General features: G+C 37.3%; 1 pseudogene; it reads left to right on the top strand.

Moving 5' to 3' along the window:
* Positions 1-18,237, top strand: part of LOC120431494 (odorant receptor 67d-like) — a 34,887-nt pseudogene extending 16,650 nt beyond the window's left edge.
* Positions 18,238-19,696: the final 1,459 nt, after the last annotated feature.

The following is a 19,696-nucleotide window of genomic DNA, read 5'->3' as shown; positions in this document are numbered from 1 at the left end:
ATTAACATTTATAAATAGATTGATTAAAAACCGTCAAATTCAAATCGAGATATCTAAAAATAGACACGGATAGACACGGAGATATTTTCAGGAAATCTAGTTGAAAGTGTATACTTTCAGGTGCATTGTTCGGTTTTGCGCCAAAATGCGCCATTTTGAAAACATAGCAACTTGAAAATAGGCTCAAAATCACATAAAAATGGTTATAACTCTTCAATAAAGGCTCAAAACATTTTGCTGTCTTCGGCAAAGATGTGTAATTTTATGTCATAAACAACTCTTCAGAACATAGTAGGCCGCTAAAATGCTAACATTTTGAGTTATCACAAAAAAATGCTTTTTTGGACAATTTTTGCAAAAATGGCGTATATCTCGAGTAGATTAAGAGCTACAAATTTGGTGCCTTCGACAAACTTTCATGAAATTTTCTCCTCTACAACTTTGCCGAAGACACTAAAGCCCTACAACGTCATCCAACAAAGTTAGTTTTTGGTTGACACCCTGGAAGGTCGTCACCCTGTATGTCAATAACTTCAAAAGATAGCCCTTATCAAGTACAACAACTCTTCCGAAGACACCATTTGGCTAGGACGTCAAATAAAGGAGTTATCAATTTATTCCACTTAATTTTGCCATTCCGAAAACTGTGCAATGTTTCAAATATCGTGAAAACTAATCGGGACTCAGAAAACTGAGGCGATTTCGAATGACTCTTCATTTAATCTTGAATAAGCAGCATGAATCACTTCTTTTTAAATTGAAAAATTCAAACCTGAAAAACTTAAAATTTAAACATTAAACTGAAATTCACTTCTTATTAAATATTGTAACAATTTTATGTTAATGTATGTTTTGCTTTCAATTCTTCAAATAATTTCAACACGGCTTAATAGATAAAACATATTTTATGCTTGTATTTTTCAAGCCATCGATTTGGGCAAATAAATAACAAATTGATAAATTCCACGGGACTTCACGGAAATTTTCAAATTTCACGAATTTCACGCTGTCTGCGAAATCGTGAAAACTCACTAACCCTAGATATTACATTTTAAATAAAATTTGCCGTATAAAATTATTTTAAAAAAACATATTTTGTTCAAAATAAAAAGTTATGAGTTTTCATTAAGGCGTCATCGATTAAGTATGTCACGTTCTAAGGAGGGGGGGGGGGGGGGGGGGGGGGTTGAGCAAGCGTGACATTGCATGTTTAAGTATAGGAAAAGCGTGACAAAGGGGGGGAGGGGGGCTAAATTTTAGCTGATTTGAGCATGACATACTTTATGGATGAAGCCTTATCATCTTCAACTAAGTAAAATGGTTGAAAAGTGCAAATTAAAATCTTAATTTAGTATATATAATAATTGAAACTTATCATTACAATAGAATTCAAAACTATGACCATTTGGAAAAATATATTCATGGAGCAAATGATAAATAAGATTACCATATCGACGATGTCGTGCTAACTTGTCGCACGTCGCTTTTTGACGTTCCGAAAAAACGCGTTTTAATGTTTGACCTTGAATAAACAAAAAATGAAAGCACGCAATGTAAACAATAATAAAAACGCTTTGTTTGGCTGACAAGTATGTGCATTGTCCCGAAGTTTGGTTGAAGTTGGTTGCTGGAGTCCCGAGTTATAATTTCAAATGTTTACGGAAGTCGACCTCGTACTTGTGTCAAACGCGTTATGACCTCAAATACCTTTGCCAAGTTGTCGCACTTGCAGCAATTTTGAGGCTGTGCCAAGAAAACACGATAAGATTGAAACGTCTTTCGTATAAAAAGTGACAAAAATGCAAAAATGGTTTTATTGAGTATCTCAGGATTGAATTGAAATCGAATCATAGGGATTTATGAAGGTCAAAATGTGAGGTGAGCTGCACAAAATGGCGTTCTTAACTCAATTTAGCCCAAAATGCACGTGCGCTATTACGCCAAGTTATTACGACAGCGACTATTTGGTACTCAATACCATAAAGCCAAAGATTAACCAAGAAAAAGTGATAGATTTTGACCCAGATTCACTGCACGGACCCCGATCATGAAGCTTAGCGATTGTGTTGGATTCTTGGCAAGAGCTATCGCAATGAGTATCCTTTGATTTTATTTGCTGGAATGTTGCCCAAACCGATGATCAGATATTTTGATAGCCATAAAAGTGCGGTTCTCAAGGAATAAAAAAAGGAAGTAGTTAAGCCTTATTTGATGAAATTCAATTTCGAATAAAAGTTCGATTCAGCTGCTACCTTTTCCCAAAAAACTCAACTTTAGTCTTTCATTGATTGAATCCTGGAAAAGTTCGTTTCAGCACGTGAAACGCACGAAAATTCCGGCAAAAGTTTGCTCCGGCACGCAACTACTTGAGAGAAAAGAAAAAGTTTTCTCCTCTTTCTCTAGGAAAATCTCCTTTCCATGGGCTGTGTGTAATCCCTGGTTCAGCTATAATTAAATTTTCCGACTCAAATGAGGGGGTCGTACAAGTGCTTTTCCCTGCCAGCGACGAGAACCTTTCCTAATTGGAGCCTTTCCCCCTTTGGAAAATTAGTTTTTGGAAAGGCTTTCATTTAGCGACCAATTTTGGCGCAAGGATTTTGCGTTAATGGGAATTGAGGAAAAACTGCCGCATGATGTTCCAGCGCGATTTCCAGCTTATTTCAAAACTAAAACTGATGCCGTAACAACGTTCGGAAAGTTTTGATTCCACCATTAATTTGAAACATTTATCTTGCGGAAAACTTGTCTGCGAATACAGTGTGCGCCCCGACAGACAGTTTACAGCCGTTTTAATTTCGACGTAAGCCAGGCCACGCAATAAATCCTCGCAGCAGGGTGGGCAAAATCCCTACTCCACCAGACAAACAATTATTCGTTCTGAACCTCAAAACAAACGCCATTTGCCGTCCCACACGCCCCGCACCGAGAGAGGAAAAATGGCTTTCCGCAGCGAACTCATCAAGCGTTTAATTGAACATAAATCCCGAGAACGAATAATGCGGCGTTTGCCATTAAAACCGTCTTAGGTAGGGTCGTGAAGTTTGGGGTTGGGACGTTACTTTGGGAGATATTGCCTGCAACAGTTTCTTGAAGGATTGATGGAATGTGTCAGGACCAGCGTTTTTGCAATGGACGCTTGGGGCAACTTAAAATTGATGGGATTTTTTAAATTTCAGCCGATTAAATCGATGTTTGTTACTTATTTATAATTTAATTCAACAGTTTAAAGTTTTTTTTCCAAATGCTTACAATTTAAAGTTAAATATTTTATTTAGCGAATGTCAAACGGCTTCTTGTTTGATATTAACACAATAATCTGAAGATTATGCTGACTTAAGAAATCAGGATTCATTCTGTTCACAGTAAAAAAAACATGGTAAAATTATTTTATGTCAGAAAAAAGCTTTAATTTTACCTCTAATAATGTGTAAATTTACATCTGGCAGACACTAGGAAAAAATATCTATCCTAAAAAATATCAAACCGGCGATAGTTATATCTAGCTTACTAAATCCGCGCCCCAACCCGCACGGCCAACTCACCGCTGAGAAAACAGCGTACAGGTACATTGGCTTTGAATGTCCAATTTTCACGGCGAGTTGGCCGTGCGGGTTGGGGCGCGGACTTAGTAAGCTAGATATAACTATCGCCGGTTTGATATTTTTTTTAGGATTACAGATATTTTTTCCTAGCGTCTGCCAGATGTAAACTTACACATTATTAGAGGTAAAATTAAAGCTTTTTTTTGAAATAAAAGATGTACCCCTTTTTTGATGTAATTTTACCATGTTTTTTTACTGTGTTCCAAGAAAATAATACCGTTTTCATTGATATTGCTTTTTCACAAAATCTTGCAGATTTCTTCTGATGGAACGGTGCATTTAAACAACTTTTCGTACTCACATCGGTCAGTTTGAGCAAAACAATGTTAATACGCCAATGATAATTTACAAACAAACAATGCATTGCTACACAGTAAAAAATAATGTAAATTTGGAAGCTGTAATTTTGGAAGGTTGAATATTACTTCTTTTATGATGTAATTTTACCTCAATTTAGACTGAAAAAGTGACATTACACCAGAAAAGTGGTAAAATTACACATTTCTAGAGGTAAAATTACACCTTTTTTTCTGACACAAAAGATGTACCCCTTCCCAGCTGTAATATTATCATGATTTTTTTTTCTATGTATCAAGTAAGTGGATGTTTACATTAAGATTGAGCAGGATGAGCTCTATGATTATAACTCTACAATGCAATGGTCAATTTTACAATGTTTCGCTTTAGTTCTTTAAAAATAAGATCATTCCCACAAGATAATTTAAACTCTTGAAGAATTTCTGTAAAGTCTAACTCATAAATTTTCCTTGATAAGGTGAAAGCAAATTTTAATTTTGTAATTTATACTCATTCAATCAATTTTTTAAACGGGAGACAAAAAAGCTGAAATTAATATGTCCTTAAAAAAATCAACAGATAAAGCTATAGTTTTTTATTCATATCCAATAAAATATGTCACTTTTAAGCTTTTTAAAAATTTGATTTTTGATACCGCAGATCGAAAAAGAAACTTGAAACATTTGGAAAATATTTGTTTTAATGGATGCATAAAAAATAAGTAGATAATAACAATAATACAGCTGAGCAGTTCTCTACGGAATCGATATTTTTTCTTTAATTTAAATTTTTGTATTTTTTAATCCGGCTGAAACTTTTTTGGTGCCTTCGGTATGCCCAAAGAAGCCATTTTGCATCATTAGTTTGTCCATATTATTTTCCATACAAATTTGGGATTTTCCGTCTCTTTTATGTCGCTGTTCGAGTGCATGGGGTGATTGGTCATTATAATTAAATAATGGCATCAGTAGTGAGGTGCCTGTGTGGACGCGCAGTCCTGTTTTTTCGTGTTATTTTCCGTCTCTTTTATGTCGCTGTTTGAGTGCATGGGGTGATTGGATTTCTTCTTCTTCTTTTTTCATTTATTTTTTGTTCGCGCGTTCGTTGGCTGATGAATTTTATATTTGTTCTCTTTATATAGTTTCCGATAGAAACGATCCGATTTTTGTTTTTTGAGACAAGCAAGTCGTATTGCTGGATTAAGTCCTTTCCATATCATCGAGGATCGGAAGGCACGTCGACGGATATGTTTTAAGGCTTATGATATAAAATAATTTTAATGAATGAAGCCCTTCCTACATCACCGTTGATCGGAAGGCACGCCGACGGAGAATTTCTGGAGAATCGCGGTCGAATTAATACTATATTTAAATCCCTAGATAGGTATCTTTCCGCAGCCGGCTGCCTAAGATTTTTAAAATTTCAACCGATAAACAAATTGCTCATGGTCGCATCACCTACCACAGTGAATCCTGACCTCATACCCATCTTACTAATCCCTCAAAACTCATGTGATACTTTGTCGGAGACGCAGTCGATTTGGCGGTCCCATCACTCAAGTATCGGCTAACATTCCCATCCACTTCCCCGTGTCTTACCACTGGTCGTGGCCGGCGTCGGTATTGATCAGCACGATAGGGACCTTTGAAAATTGCGAAGGGATGATGATTGGTTCCTACTTTTCATCTGTGGTCCACGGAGCAATGTTTGGGGGTTCTGGTCAATAACGAAGTAGCAGCTACGGGTAGACACCAATGCTATGCTATGCTATGCTATTATTTTCCATACAAATTTGGCAGCTGTCCATACAAAAATGATATGTGAAAATTCAAAAATCTGTATCTTTTGAAGGAATTTTTTGACCGATTTGGTGTCTTCGGCAAAGTTGTATGTATGGATATGGACTACACTGAAATAAAATGATACACGGTAAAAAAAATTTGGTGATTTTTAATTTTACTTTTTGTCACTAAAACTTGATTTGCAAAAAAAAACACTATTTTTTTTTAAATGTTTAAGAGGACATAAAATGCCAACTTTTCAGAAATTTCCAGAATGGGCAAAAAATCTTTGACCGAGTTATGATTTTTTGAATCAATACAGATTTTTTCAAAAAATCGAATATTTGTCACAAAGATTTTTCAACTTCATTTTTCGGTGTAAAATCGAATTTGCAATCATGGTGCGTTGTTTGGGTGAGACTTAGATAACATCAATTTTCCTGCTTTTTAAACCTTTGCATAGCAATATCTCAGCAATTATGGGTCGTATCAACATAGTTTAAAAATGCAAAATACAGAAAATTTTCTCAGCTTTTCAAAAATATTTTTTTCAAAGGTGGGCAATCATGGGCATTAATTCAAAAAATGAAAAACTGCGACTATTTTCAAACAAGTTACCTAAAAATGGTTATAACTTGAAAACGGTGCACTTTATCAAAAATTCACTAAAGTACTTTTTGATTGCAAATTCGATTTTACATCGAAAAATGAAGTTGAAAAATCTTTGCGACCAATTTACGATTTTTTGAAAAAAATCTGTATTGATTCAAAAAATCATAACTCGGTCAAAGATTTTTTGCTCATTCTGGAAATTTCTGAAAAGTTGGCATTTTATGTCCTCTAAAACATAGCAAAAAATAAAAAAAAAAATAAAAAAGTGTTTTTTTGCAAATCAAGTTTGAGTAACAAAAAGTTAAATTAAAAATCACCAATTTTTCTACCGTGTATCATTTTTTTTTAGTGTAGTCCATATCCATACCTACAACTTTGCCGAAAAAACCAAATCGATCAAAAAATCCTTCAAAAGATACAGATTTTTGAATTTTCACATATCATTTTTGTATGGACAGCTGCCAAATTTGTATGGAAAATTATATGGACAAACTAATGATGCAAAATGGCTTCTTTGGGCATACCGAAGGCACCAAAAAAGTTTCAGCCGGATTAAAAAATACAAAAAAAAATCGAATGACCGAAATCTCACAGAATTGCTCAGCTTTTATTATTCATTAACGTTAGTGAAATATTTGGTTTCAAATTATGAAAGTTATACTTAAAATTTAAAATAACGATTAAGGTCGACTAAGGCCGAGGGACAAAAACATTAAATACATTTTCAATACCCTTAAACACGATTGTCAATATCAATAATAAAAAAAACAAATAATCACGCTTTATGAACTTCCTAAAAACCAAGTTCCAAGTTTTTTTAAAGCAAACTTCAAAATTTCAACAAATATGTGAAACTACTCACTTTTCCAGTCTTTCTCTAATGTTGAAACGGCCTACTTTTCAACACCAAAAATAACAGTACTGAAAAGTACACGTGAATGTTTGACATAAAATTCCATACAAAATGCGTTTTTCGGAATTGCAAAAAATGTTGTATGGAACTCGTTGCAAAACTTGATTTTTTTCAGCATTCGTCGTATTCGGTGAACCTCGTTGGATAAATGTTCGACTCGTGCTGAAAAAATCTTGTTTTCGCAACTTGTTGCATAAACTACTATTTCTGCAATACTTTTCGACACTAACACTGTTGGAGTTTATCTTGCCTCAGATATCATTCAAGCGTGGAAACAAAAGACTCACTTGAAAAACCCAATTCAACGCTCGTGAGGTTTTTGAAAAATGCTGAAATCGTTAAGGGGCTTAAAATTGGCACAAAAAAAAAACACCCACCGATTTTACGGGTTAAATCCCATTTAAACATCAAACAAGCTCATATTTGGGCTCTGTACACCTAGGGGATCATGCTCTAAAGTGCCCGACAAATTGACCCATTTTGTTACATCCTACTACTATACAGCGATTCCACGTCAAACCACCAAAATCCACATGAAAAGTGCTCCGATTCATGCGAGTTTCTTGGCCAAAATAATTCGACTCGTATTTTTTTTTTTTTTGATGATCCTATCCGAAATAGACTGGTCCAAAAAATTGCATTTTATTACGATTGTTGCAAAAAAAAAACAAATTTACAAAAAAAAAACATTGCTCGAGAACGGCTGAATCAATTTAAAAATCTAGCTTAAAATATACACAGATTCTCCACCAACTTACACGAAATCGGGATAAGTTGCCCCGACCCCTCTTCGATCTGCGTTTTTTTTTTTTTTTTTTTTTTTTTTTTTTTTTTTTTTTTTTTTTTAATTTATATTTATTCAAATTTCTTTTCCATGTACATTCATTCAGTTAAAATATTATTGAGTGTCCAATCACAAACGATGACTTTTCACCTCAATTTTAAATACTAGCAACTTTCATTTATTCATGAAATATTGTAGCTTTCGCTATTCAGTGATTTCAAATGTAGGAGGTCCTACATGTACAAAAGGGAAAAGGGATACCTTAAAACTAACTTATAAACTATATAAAGACCGTCTTCGATCTGCGTGAAACTTTGTCCTAAGGGGTAACTTTTGTCCCTGATCACGAATCCGAGGTCCGTTTTTTGATATTTCATGACGGAGGGGCGGTACGACCCCTTTCATATTTGAACATGCGAAAAAATGCGGTGATGAGATTTTAAAATTTGGTGTCAAAGGGACTTATATATAAAATTTGACGCCCGATTGAATGGCATACTCAAAATTCCGAAAAAAAAGTATTTTTCATCGAAAAAAAACACTGAAAAAGTTTTAAAAACTCTGCCATTTTCCGTAATTCGACTGTACAAAATTTTGGAACATGTCATTTTAAGGGAAATTTAATGTATTTTTCGAATCTACATTAACCCAGAAGGGTATTTTTTTTTTTCATTAAGAACATTTTTGTAATGGTCTGTTCTACAACTTTGTTGTATAGAACATTGTTACACTCGAAAAAATAACCCTGCAAAATAAGAAAAAAACGCATTATTTTAAATTGAAAAATTTTATTCTAAATAAAAAACCCTTCGGATTCAATGCAGATTCGAAAAGTACATTAAATATTCCTAAAAATGACATGTTCCAAAAAAAATACAGCTGGGTAACGGAAGAGTAAAACGGAAGAGTTTTTTTTTTCTTTTTTGACGTTTTTTTCGGAATTTTGAGTACGCCATCAAATCGGGCGTCCAATTTTACATAAAACTCCCTTTGACACCAAATTTCCATCGTGCTGCAAATTATTGAAAAACACCTCTTTTTTCGCATGTTCAAAATAAAAGGGGTCGAACCGCCCCTCCGTCACGAGATGTCAAAAAACGGACCTCGGATTCGTGATCAGGGACAAAAGTTACCCCTTAGGACAAAGTTTCACGCAAATCGAAGAGGGGTCGGGGCAACTTTTCCCGATTTCGTGTGAGTTGGTGGAGAATTACCCATTTGTATATTTAGCTAAAATCAAGCAGCATCAGTAACTGTTGACGTTGAATGTTCCAACAACTTCAAATCACAGTTAAGGCAGTTGGTCCTCCCACAACCACCAGAACTCACTGCTGTGTACACTTGTCAACAGAGGCTGCAACCACCAAAAGCATGTACGGAACACTCGTCAAAAACTGCAACTTTTTATCCGAGACTCGCTTTTGGAAAAGTTATATTTTTGTAAAAAAAAATGAACGTATCATAAACATTAAACACTAAAAAAAATCAATCAATATCTAATTTTAAAATTTTCTTAAGCCCCTTTCAAAAACCTTTGTTCCAATTATTTAAGCATCCAGTGAGTACCGCAATGCGCCCTGGGAAAATTCACCCCGTTTTCAGTGCTTTTTTTGTGGGTGGTTGGTTTCGTGATGTTTTCCCAACTTCCAGTTGGTTGCAAGGGAGGGGGTGTCGCCCTCGAAAACATATTGCCAATGACGGCTTGGTTGGGCTGGGTTTGGTGGTGCAATTCTCGGACACAAACTGAAAGGTGAAGGTTATAGAATGTGCGCTGCTGCTGCAACATTTTTCGCTACTTCTGCGAGGTTGCGGTTTTGAACTTGTGCTCTCCAATTTTTTTTTATTTATTTCGAAGGGGCAAGTGTGACTGCAGCTGCAGCAAAATGTGCAAACATGCTGAGGTGGGGTGTTCTGGTTGATGTGCGGGTTATTTTAGGAGTGCGCTTTTTTTGCCTCGGGGGCGAGACTTGAATGTTTCCAACTTTGGCTTTTTGTGGCGGACATGATGAGGTATCGGTAGAAAATGTTACAAAAAGCGTCATTCATTGGCATGTAGTTGCTGGTTGGTAGAGCTATGAATTTGATTTAGATTGTGATATAAAAATAATCATTTGAATACAAAGAGACGAGTTGTTGCTTTTAATTCCGCTATATATTTTAATATCTTGACAGATACGTATTTCGTCTACTACTTGCAGACTTCATCAGTGTTCTGTTCTCGACATTCATTCGTCAAATTATGCATGGAACAGAGCTACTTCCAGTTCAGGGATTGCATCTACCAACAGAGGATGGGAGCATCGATGGGTAACCCACTGTCACCGTTCATGAGCGATGTTTATATGGCAGCTTTGGAACACGAACTACAAACCAAAAACCTACTACCAGAACGTTGGTGGAGATACGTAGATGACATCTTCTGCATCATTAAAAGGGACTCACTAACAACGGTACTGGACACCATAAACAGTGCACGCAGGAGCATCAAGTTCACTTACGAAATGGAAGTCGAAGGAAAGTTACCTTTCTTAGACATCCTGATCCTAAGAGAACCAGGTTGCCCATCTTCGTTTTCTTTCGAGATCTACAGGAAGCCAACAAACACCAGAAGAACAATCCCAGCCACGTCAAACCATTCATTCCAACATAAGATGGCAGCATATCATTATTTTATACATAGGATGACAACTTTACCCCTCAGCGAAGCAGGAAAACAGAAAGAATTGGAGTACATATTTGAAACAGCGGAAATCAACGGTTACAGCAGAACAACTATCCAAGCAATCATCGATAAGAAGGAAAGAAAACTGCACAGAACTTCACTCACAACCCTTACGCCATCAGCAGAGCCACTGCGAAGAGCAGCAGTAGAATTCGACTACAGGATAACACGCCCATTACGACAAAAACTGGCTAAATTTGGCATCGATTTAGTGTTCAGCAGTAGAAACAGCCAGTTGGAATCCATCTTAGGTTCAACGAAAGACCCCATACCGACTTTAGGCAAACCCGGCATCTACGAGGTATCCTGCGGCCACTGTGATATGAGCTACATTGGACAAACTAAGAGATTGCTGCAAACCAGGTTGGATGAGCATATACACACATATGTCAAAATTGCCATGGAGGAAAAACGGAAAGGATTTGTCCCCCATTTCAAGTCAGCAGTAACCGAACACATCATCGAGGAAAAACATAACATCACAGCTAGCGACGCGGTCATCTTAAGACACATCACTAACCCATCGAAGCTGGCTGTCGCTGAAAGTTTGGAAATCTTCAAGGCAGGCAACAAACGTTTACTCAACAAGGATTCAGGTAACGGCTCAACGTGGCTGTTTAAGCTGTTACCTATACAGGCACAAAAGAAGAACGAGGAGGTAGTACCTACAGTAACTACAAATATGGATACACCAGCGATGAACCTTCAGTCGAGAACAGAACACTGATGAAGTCTGCAAGTAGTAGACGAAATACGTATCTGTCAAGATATTAAAATATATAGCGGAATTAAAAGGAACAACTCGTCTCTTTGTATTCACAGTAATGCATTCTGCTAAAACGCTCAACCAAACCACAATCATTTGAAAGTAAAACATTAAGACAACAAAAAGCGAACAGTGAAAAATCAGGATTTTCCAAAATTCGGTTTTTTAAAAAGAGTGTTTTAATGTTAGTTTTTTCAATTGCTGTTATTCTAATTAAAAAAAAAACACTTAGCCCTCTACGGCCCTTATTTTTTTTCGAAGATTTATATTTTTCCCATGTTCAGGAGGTCATTTTATGTTTTTTTTTTAAATTAAATATGTCTTTATTGAACTTTCTTATAATAATTACATTTCATTTACATTCTAAGTGGTATGGCTAAATGCTCTTCATCTTTGTTATATTTTTCGTTTTATTATTAATTGTTCACATTCATTTATTTACTTCAAATTGTTTTACATTTTTGCATTGAATCGAATACATTTGGGTAAAAAAGAAAAAATAACTTTAACAACTAATCCTAACTTAAAACTAAAATAAAAAATTCTTTGAATTATTCAAAATCATTAGAACGAGTAAACTACGAACTGTATTTCAAGATAAATCCTCCAAGCGTTTTTACTTGTTCTGCACGAGTTTTGCACCCACGCAGTGTTGTTGTCATCTCGATGAAAATGTTCAGAAGTCACAGGTCACTACTGCCATCATCCGTTGATGCTGGTTGGTTTTCCCTCGGTTGCTGACTGAAGCCAGGAGGTGTTGTATTCTTTGCAACTTTTTGCCGCTGATTCAACGGCAATGGCTGCAGATTTGGAACCACTCGAACAGATCCCGCTCCTGGTGACGCCAAAGCAGGAAAATCCACGCCCGTGAATGCTGGTGGCGTTTTGCGGCGATTTGGTTGGTGCCTCGTCGTCGCTTGCTGCCGAATTTTTATAAGCTCAGCACGTTTTGGGCAGCTCCGATTGTTGGTCGAATGATCGCCACTACAATTGAAGCATTTGTCTCGATGTTCTCGTTGATTGTTTCGCAAGCTTGAGTTTTGTGTTCACCTCCGCAGGTTGCACAACGACTCTTGATGAAACAGTACCTTCCACCATGTCCAAACTGCAAAGAGTTCGAACACTGTGTCTCATCACGGATAACTGGACGATAACGTTCCCAAGTCACGATGATGTTGATTATTGCCCGAACTGCCTTCAGTTCAGACGGCGTTGTCGATCCTTTCTCGAGATGAACCAGGTACAGTTGATCACGATACTTGATGTCCTTGTTGTGTCTCGTCTGTACTGTATCTCGAAGCCGTTGCATAATCTAATCTAATCTAATCTAATCGAACACAAGCGCAGCCAGTCCGAAGAAAGCATCCGGGAAGAACTTATGGTTAGATTACGCCTCAAGTTCTTTCTTGTCATTATTAATGATTGCAGTACTTTCGAGAACCCCCGAAATGTATTACACTCACTAAAGCGGCCCGGCCTACTGCATTGCATTAACCGCAAGAGACAGATTCTATGAACGGAACCCACATTTCATGGAATCATCAGGGGAAGAAGAAGAAGTGAGGACATACCGTACCAACCACTTCGAGTTATTTATAGAATATGGTGTGTAGTGTGTGTAGGGGAATCATTGGGAAAGGGATTGTTGTATTATATAGTAAATGACCTTGTGACATTATTTCACCACTACGGATTAATTCACTCAAGGGGTGTCAACCCCACAGTGGCCGAGTGGCTAGAGCATCTGACTATCAATTCAAAGGTGTGAGTTCGAATCCCACCTGATTCTATGCGTTTTTTGTTCATATTCAAAGTTCAATTATAGTCGAATAATTTCAAGGAGACCGGTCGGGAATCGAACCCGGAACCTTCCGCTTATGAGGCGGGAGCCGTAGCCATTAAGCCACGGGCCGGTCCTAAAAAAATACAAAAATCTTTTAATAAAACTGTTTTTTTTTAAGTGGTCTAAAAGTCAATTTTTTTAAAAAAACGATAGGGGGAATCGATTTGTCCGACAATTTTACATAAAAGTCTCCATTTTTATGACTGACATGATTTTTAAGTCTGGAAAATATTTTTATCGGAAAACTCGTCCAATTTCCCATAAGTTTGACTTTGAACGAAAAAAATCGTGACATCACCTTAAAATTTGACTTTTAAACTTTGAAATCAAAAAATCTCATAGAAGTGGCGTGTATTTTTCAGAAAGCCCGTCCAATAGGGACGTGGCGTTACATCGTGCTGCCACCTGGTTTTTTGAGATGCAAGAGTGGAAAAGTAGTCGGTTTCGATGAGAAAAAGTGGAGAACGTGGTCTAAAAATAGCGACGCCATCCCCCTATTTCCTACAAGTTTGTCTATGACCACTTTTTGATACGATGCAACGGCTTCGATATACAGTAATTTTTTAAGTTGCTAAATACAAAAATAATTAAATAGGGTAGGGTAGTCATCAATGAGACACTTTTGGTTTTAAACTTTCAACGATTTTTGTATTTTTTTCATCAGCTTGTTTCAATGAGCTTTTTGTTGCATTTTCTTTCTTTTTGTGTCCTAACATTGACCAAAATATGAGATCGATCCGACCTCTACAGCCAAAGTCATGCCACTGTCTCATTGTAGACGCACTTGGAAGAAACAATGAGACACTCTACGAAAATGAATACTTTTCTAGTAAAACGTCATGTTTTTGTGTTGTACCATTGCAGATGACTTGCCTTGAACATTTTAAAACAATTTTACCAGCTGGAAACTGAAACTGGGCTGAAAAGAGTGGGTAACAATGAGACAGCCCAGGATTTTGGGTATTTTCTTAAATTTGGTCAAATCTAATAAAAGGACATTGTAGCGCAACTCATGCCCTTTGAAATGACGAAAGAAATTCGAAAAAAAATATTAGTTTTGGTGTAAATGGCAGCCTACGAGCGAAAAAGCAATTTTTGTTCATAATTTACTTTTACACCCTAGAACCAAATATGTAAGAATAACTTTTCAAGGGAGCGTCCATAGCCAAAGCCACTATAATGGCAGACGTGTATCCAGTAGACACATCTTTCCCCCAAATATTAGCCTGATTGGGTGAAACTACGACTTGTGAGAGCCATTTTATCATTGTTCCCCGTGTCTCATTGATGACTACTCTACCCTAACTTACGCCCTCCATATACACAAAAATGGCTTTTATAGGCCTAGGATAACATGTCTACAAAGTTTCATTAAAATCGGGGAGGGTCGGGTACAAAAGTACCAGAAAAAAATCCTGATTTGGGCTGAAATTGCTCAATATTAAAAAATAGTGAACTGCCGAAAAAAAAAATTTTCCAGCATATTTAAAAAGACACTATTTAAAGAATCTTAACAAAACCTCTTTTTCCGATTTTTTGCCGAAAAAGTTTGTTTCAATGTTTATTTTTCTTAGGGAGCAATTTTCTGATTTGCATGTTTGGATGGTGTTCTTTTCTGACTGAAGAAGTCATTTTATTTTATTTATTCCATACAAGTGTCCATATGATTTATGACAAAAAAAAGTCTCCATACAATTTTTACAACCTAAAATATTTAAAAATGTGTATCTTGAGAACGAATTTTCTGATCTATCTGGTGTCTTCGGGATTGTTGTTTTGTTTAGCAGAAATAATTGCAGAAACGAAATATTAATCTATTAAAAAAAATACCCTGTTTTGAATTGGACCGTTCACACAAAAAAAGGAATTGCGCAAAATAAAAATTTTTGGATATGTTGACACAAAATAAAAGTTTTTTCGACAAATTCAAAACTTCAAAAAGCGTATAAAAGTGTTTTTTTTAAATATTTAAATTTGCAATCGAAAAGCGAACAATTCTCTATAAAATAAGGTTTTTGGGAAATTGAGTTTTTGTGAACAAAGAGTAAGTTAAAAATCGGATTGTTTTTCCGTGTTCCTTTTTTTAATTATTCCTCATCGATACCTACAACTTTGCCAAACAACTTTGTACGGCCAGCTACCAAAATTGTATGGAAACTTGTTTGGGTGAACCAATGGCACCAAATGGCTTCTTTGGTTATAGGCAGGTCAACTCGAAAAAAAAACTGGAAAATATTGATAAAAAATCTGGCAAAATCTGGCAGACGAAAATCATACAACAAGGAATGGAAAGGGGAGTCAGAATACAAATTACTGCTAAAATTTTTAGAATTCAGATGGTTTAATAGATTTTTCAGCCTCTAAAAGGTTGAATTTATGTTTTCAGTGAAATAAATATTTTTAAAAAATCGCTTTTTGATGATCAAAAAGTTGATATTAATAAATCTTTATTCCGACACTTAAAAAATTGGCATTCCTAGATTAATCTGGCAACCTGGCACACCTGGTTATAGGGAAGGCCCCTACAAAGTTCGAGCCAAATCCAAAAATACAAATAAAATCAGTTTCCGGTTTTGGTACAGAATTGCTCAAGTACTTTCGATATTGTGCACCACTTTCAACCTTAAATTGATTTGTTATTGTTGATAACGTGACTTTTTTTATATGTAGAAGTCATAGCTGGAACCGTGGTGTAGAGGTAAGCGTGGTTGCCTCTCACCCAGTTGGCCTGGGCTCGATCCCAGAAGAATCCGGTGGCATTTTTCGAGACGTAAATGTTGGCCCCGGTCTAACCTAATGGTTAAGTCGTTAGCTCAATCCAGGTGTAGGAGTCGTCTCGCTGGATCCCCTGTCTCGGTGGAGTCGCTGGTAGGCAGTTGGACTAACAGGCCAAAGGTTGTCAGTTCGAATCCCGGGGTGGATGGAAGCTAAGGTGTAAAAAGAGGTTTCTCAATTGCCTCAACAATCAAGCCTTCGGACACTCAGTTTCGAGTAGGAATCCCGCAATCGAGAACGGCAATGCTGTAGAGCGAATAATTTGATTTGATTTTGAATCTCAACTCTTTAAAAATATTTTTCTCAATGTTTTTCGCTTTTAAAATTTCGATTCCTGAAACACGAATAATTCGTTTTTTTGTGTGAATCTTCAATCTTTATGTTTGAATAATAATTTCCTTAAAAGATACAAATTAAATCTGCGTAAAAATTTATTTGGGACTCTTGTATTAAAATTCTACCAAAAGTTGTTAAAATTTGTGTTGAAATGTAAACTTAGTTTTACTATTGAATTGAATATAATTATGAATCCATAAAAAAACTATTTGGCAATCAATTGTTTTTTAAAAACATGCTCACTTTTCTTTGAATAAATAATGTTGAGAGATTTTTTTTTTTTTTTTTTTTGACAAAGAACTTTGTCCTAAGGGCACTGTCTACGGGTGTCAATCCAAAAATTCGCGAAGCGAAAGTGTAACGAAATTGTGTAGTCTTTTAAATGCTTGTATCTTCCACCCCATTCAAGCAATCTGTATGTTCTACCCACCAAACGAAAGGGGATGTCCTAAAGTACAAGTTGACTACCTCATAAAGTTGATAAAACTTTGTTAAAGTACTCAAAAGTTAAGATGAAAAATAAAAATTCAGACCGGGAAAATCCCGGTCGCTGATTGGTTGAGCGCAACCTTTCCCGAACACATTAATCAGATTCAAGTATCTAGCACTTAGCAAATTTTGCTCTCGGCCACGCTTCGAAAACGTCGAGCCGTCACAGCCAAGCGAGGTTATAAAAGAGCGCCGCGCCGCCGGTCGAAGCTCAAACGAGTCCGAAGCTTTGCACGAGGAGGATCGAGAAGCAGCAGCAGCACAGCAGAGCCGCCGAGAGGAAGGAGAGAATTGTTCTGGAAAGAGAAGCAGAGCAGGCGCGGGAGGGAAAATTGCCGGCAACATGGAGACACATCATCGCAGGTTTTATCAGCGTCATAAGACGTTAAAATGGCCCTTTTCAGAGCCAAAGCACACGAAAGAATATTCTTTAAAAATCTGATAGAGTTATCTACGTGCGCATGTATTGCGTGTACGTACACGAAAAAAAGTGAGGTTAAAATTTGTACCGGCCAGCAAAACAAATGGTGCGCTAGTGTGTGTGAGATCGGGCTTAGATAGCTCTATTGGGTACGGTAGTGAGTGTTTGTGTGTGCGGAAGGGAAATCGAGTGGCAAGTTTGGTGCTAATAAGAGCAGCAAATTATCAACGCATACACACAAACGCGGGCTGGGGAGCTTCATTTGTGTGCGCCTGGTTTCTGCCGTGCAACTACCCTCCACGAGTTTGCTCATCCGATCGATCTTGGGGAAAATCTAGAACAAAGATTGTATTTGCAATCAGTCACACCATTAGTTTTCAAAACATTACTCCAAGATTTCTATATTTCGATTTTAGTGTGGTTCCGCGAACACAATTTTAGTGTGGTTTACTACACACACACACGAGCAAATCCACAGTCGATGGCGCTTTCTTGCTACAAATACACTTGCAACACACTGTTTGGTGCTCTAGGTGGTGTGTAGTATGTGTAAAAAGATCGGAACCCAAATTTTCGCGAAGCGAAATCGTTACCGGACGATTTCCCCTCTTCGCAGACTTCCCCTCCTTTTCCTTCACGCTGATTGGTTGAACAAACCTTTCCCGATCATCCTCTCCGAGAGACGTGAGATTGATGTATCTAAAATCACCTCCACTCAAGCTCATAATTTTCTGACAGCCGAGGAGTTCACATCGAGCATCGAGTGGCAGTTGCAGAATCAGAAGGGACAGCAGAAATTTCCCCCGGTCAACGACGAGGAGAGGTCGCCGAAATGGCTCGAGCCGTCGCAGGAACGGGACGGATTGTCGCTGCAGGCCATCAAGGAAGAACTTTAGGGACCGATTTGGTCAAGCTGCTGATCTTCATCCGGGAGGCTCCGGCTAACGGCATCAAGAAAGGGTCCCCGTGTTGTTCGAGAACCTGTTCCCTTTGGGTCAAGTTGGTTGTGGTTACGATAAAGTTAATGGTTTAAGATACTGGACATGAAATTTGACATTTCGGCAGTCGTGACCACAATCCGGAGTGGCCGGAGGCCCTGCGGTTGTTCCGACGGGGGGACATTTGCCGAACCAAAAGATTTGGGGCAATATGGGTATCAAACTTTATGGTTTTTGATGATGGACATGAAATTTGAAATTTTGGCAGTAGTGGCCACAATCCGGAATGGCCGGAGGCCCCGGGGATGTTCCGATGGGGGGCATTTGCCGAACCATAAGAGTTAGGGTACACCCAAAATTCAGAGTCGAGATAATCGTTCTCTCAAAATTTATTGAGGGCTCAGTGCCAAAATCGATAGAATAATGGTACCAACTCACACCATCATAACAAATGAGTTCATACGTTAGTTGAATCAATAAATCTCCAACAAGTGTCATACATCGACTACTGACTTCTCCTTGGTCACCAAGCTGTGGTGGCCGAGGCAGCTAAGTCATTGGATTGGTTTATCAAAGGTCTCTGGTTCGATTCCCGTTGTCGACACTTTTGGTTTTTTGTTTGACGGATGAACTTTTTTTGCAAATGAACCTCGAGAGAATAGTTCTATCGCCCATCTCGAGCTGTGTTCTCTGCGTCCGTGAATGGTACCACTATTCTCTCGACTCGAGACCATCATTCTCTCGGACTAGCGCTGCCAGTTTTGGGTGTAATATGGGTATCAAACTTTATGGTTTTGATACTGGACATGAAAGGTTGCATTTGACCATTATATGAAGTTAATCAGTTAAAATAAATCGCTTATTTTAGGCAGGAAGTAATAAATCGATTACAGCGATTGCATTTTTTTTTGTACCGCGGCGAAAATCTGTTTCTGGAAATATAGAATAACTATATTGTAATCAATTAGAGCCCTGGAAAGGGCAGTTTTAATGTTTGCTGTTGAAATTTACTTTGCTGCCGCCGATTGCTTGCAACAGCCTTGCAAAAACATTTCCGCATCTTGGTAACATTCGAGTGGTGAGGGAAAGTCGATTGATTTCACCTTGATTTCTATTGCAGCTCCATTTGCAATTTCCGTGCCCTTAGTTCGATAGGACGTTGATATTATGCCTTAAAACTATTCACAAAAGAGTTGTCTTGTGTAATTATAAGGGAATCATGGGAAAATGTGGACCGGATATTCTAATCGAAAATTTCAACAAAGTTCTTTGTCATACTGGTCATGTGTAACATAACCACCTGCACCTTTTTTCAAAAGACTCAAAATCGCTCTTTGACTTAGTTGCGATCAAAGTCGTACAACTTAATTTGATTCACATAAAGAACTCCAACTGACAACTCAATTCCAAAACGACA

Source organism: Culex pipiens, unplaced genomic scaffold (genome assembly GCF_016801865.2).
Source record: "Culex pipiens pallens isolate TS unplaced genomic scaffold, TS_CPP_V2 Cpp_Un0035, whole genome shotgun sequence".
NCBI lineage: Eukaryota > Metazoa > Arthropoda > Insecta > Diptera > Culicidae > Culex > Culex pipiens.
Note: the sequence above shows the minus strand (reverse complement) of the source record. Positions and strands in the feature narration are given on the sequence as shown.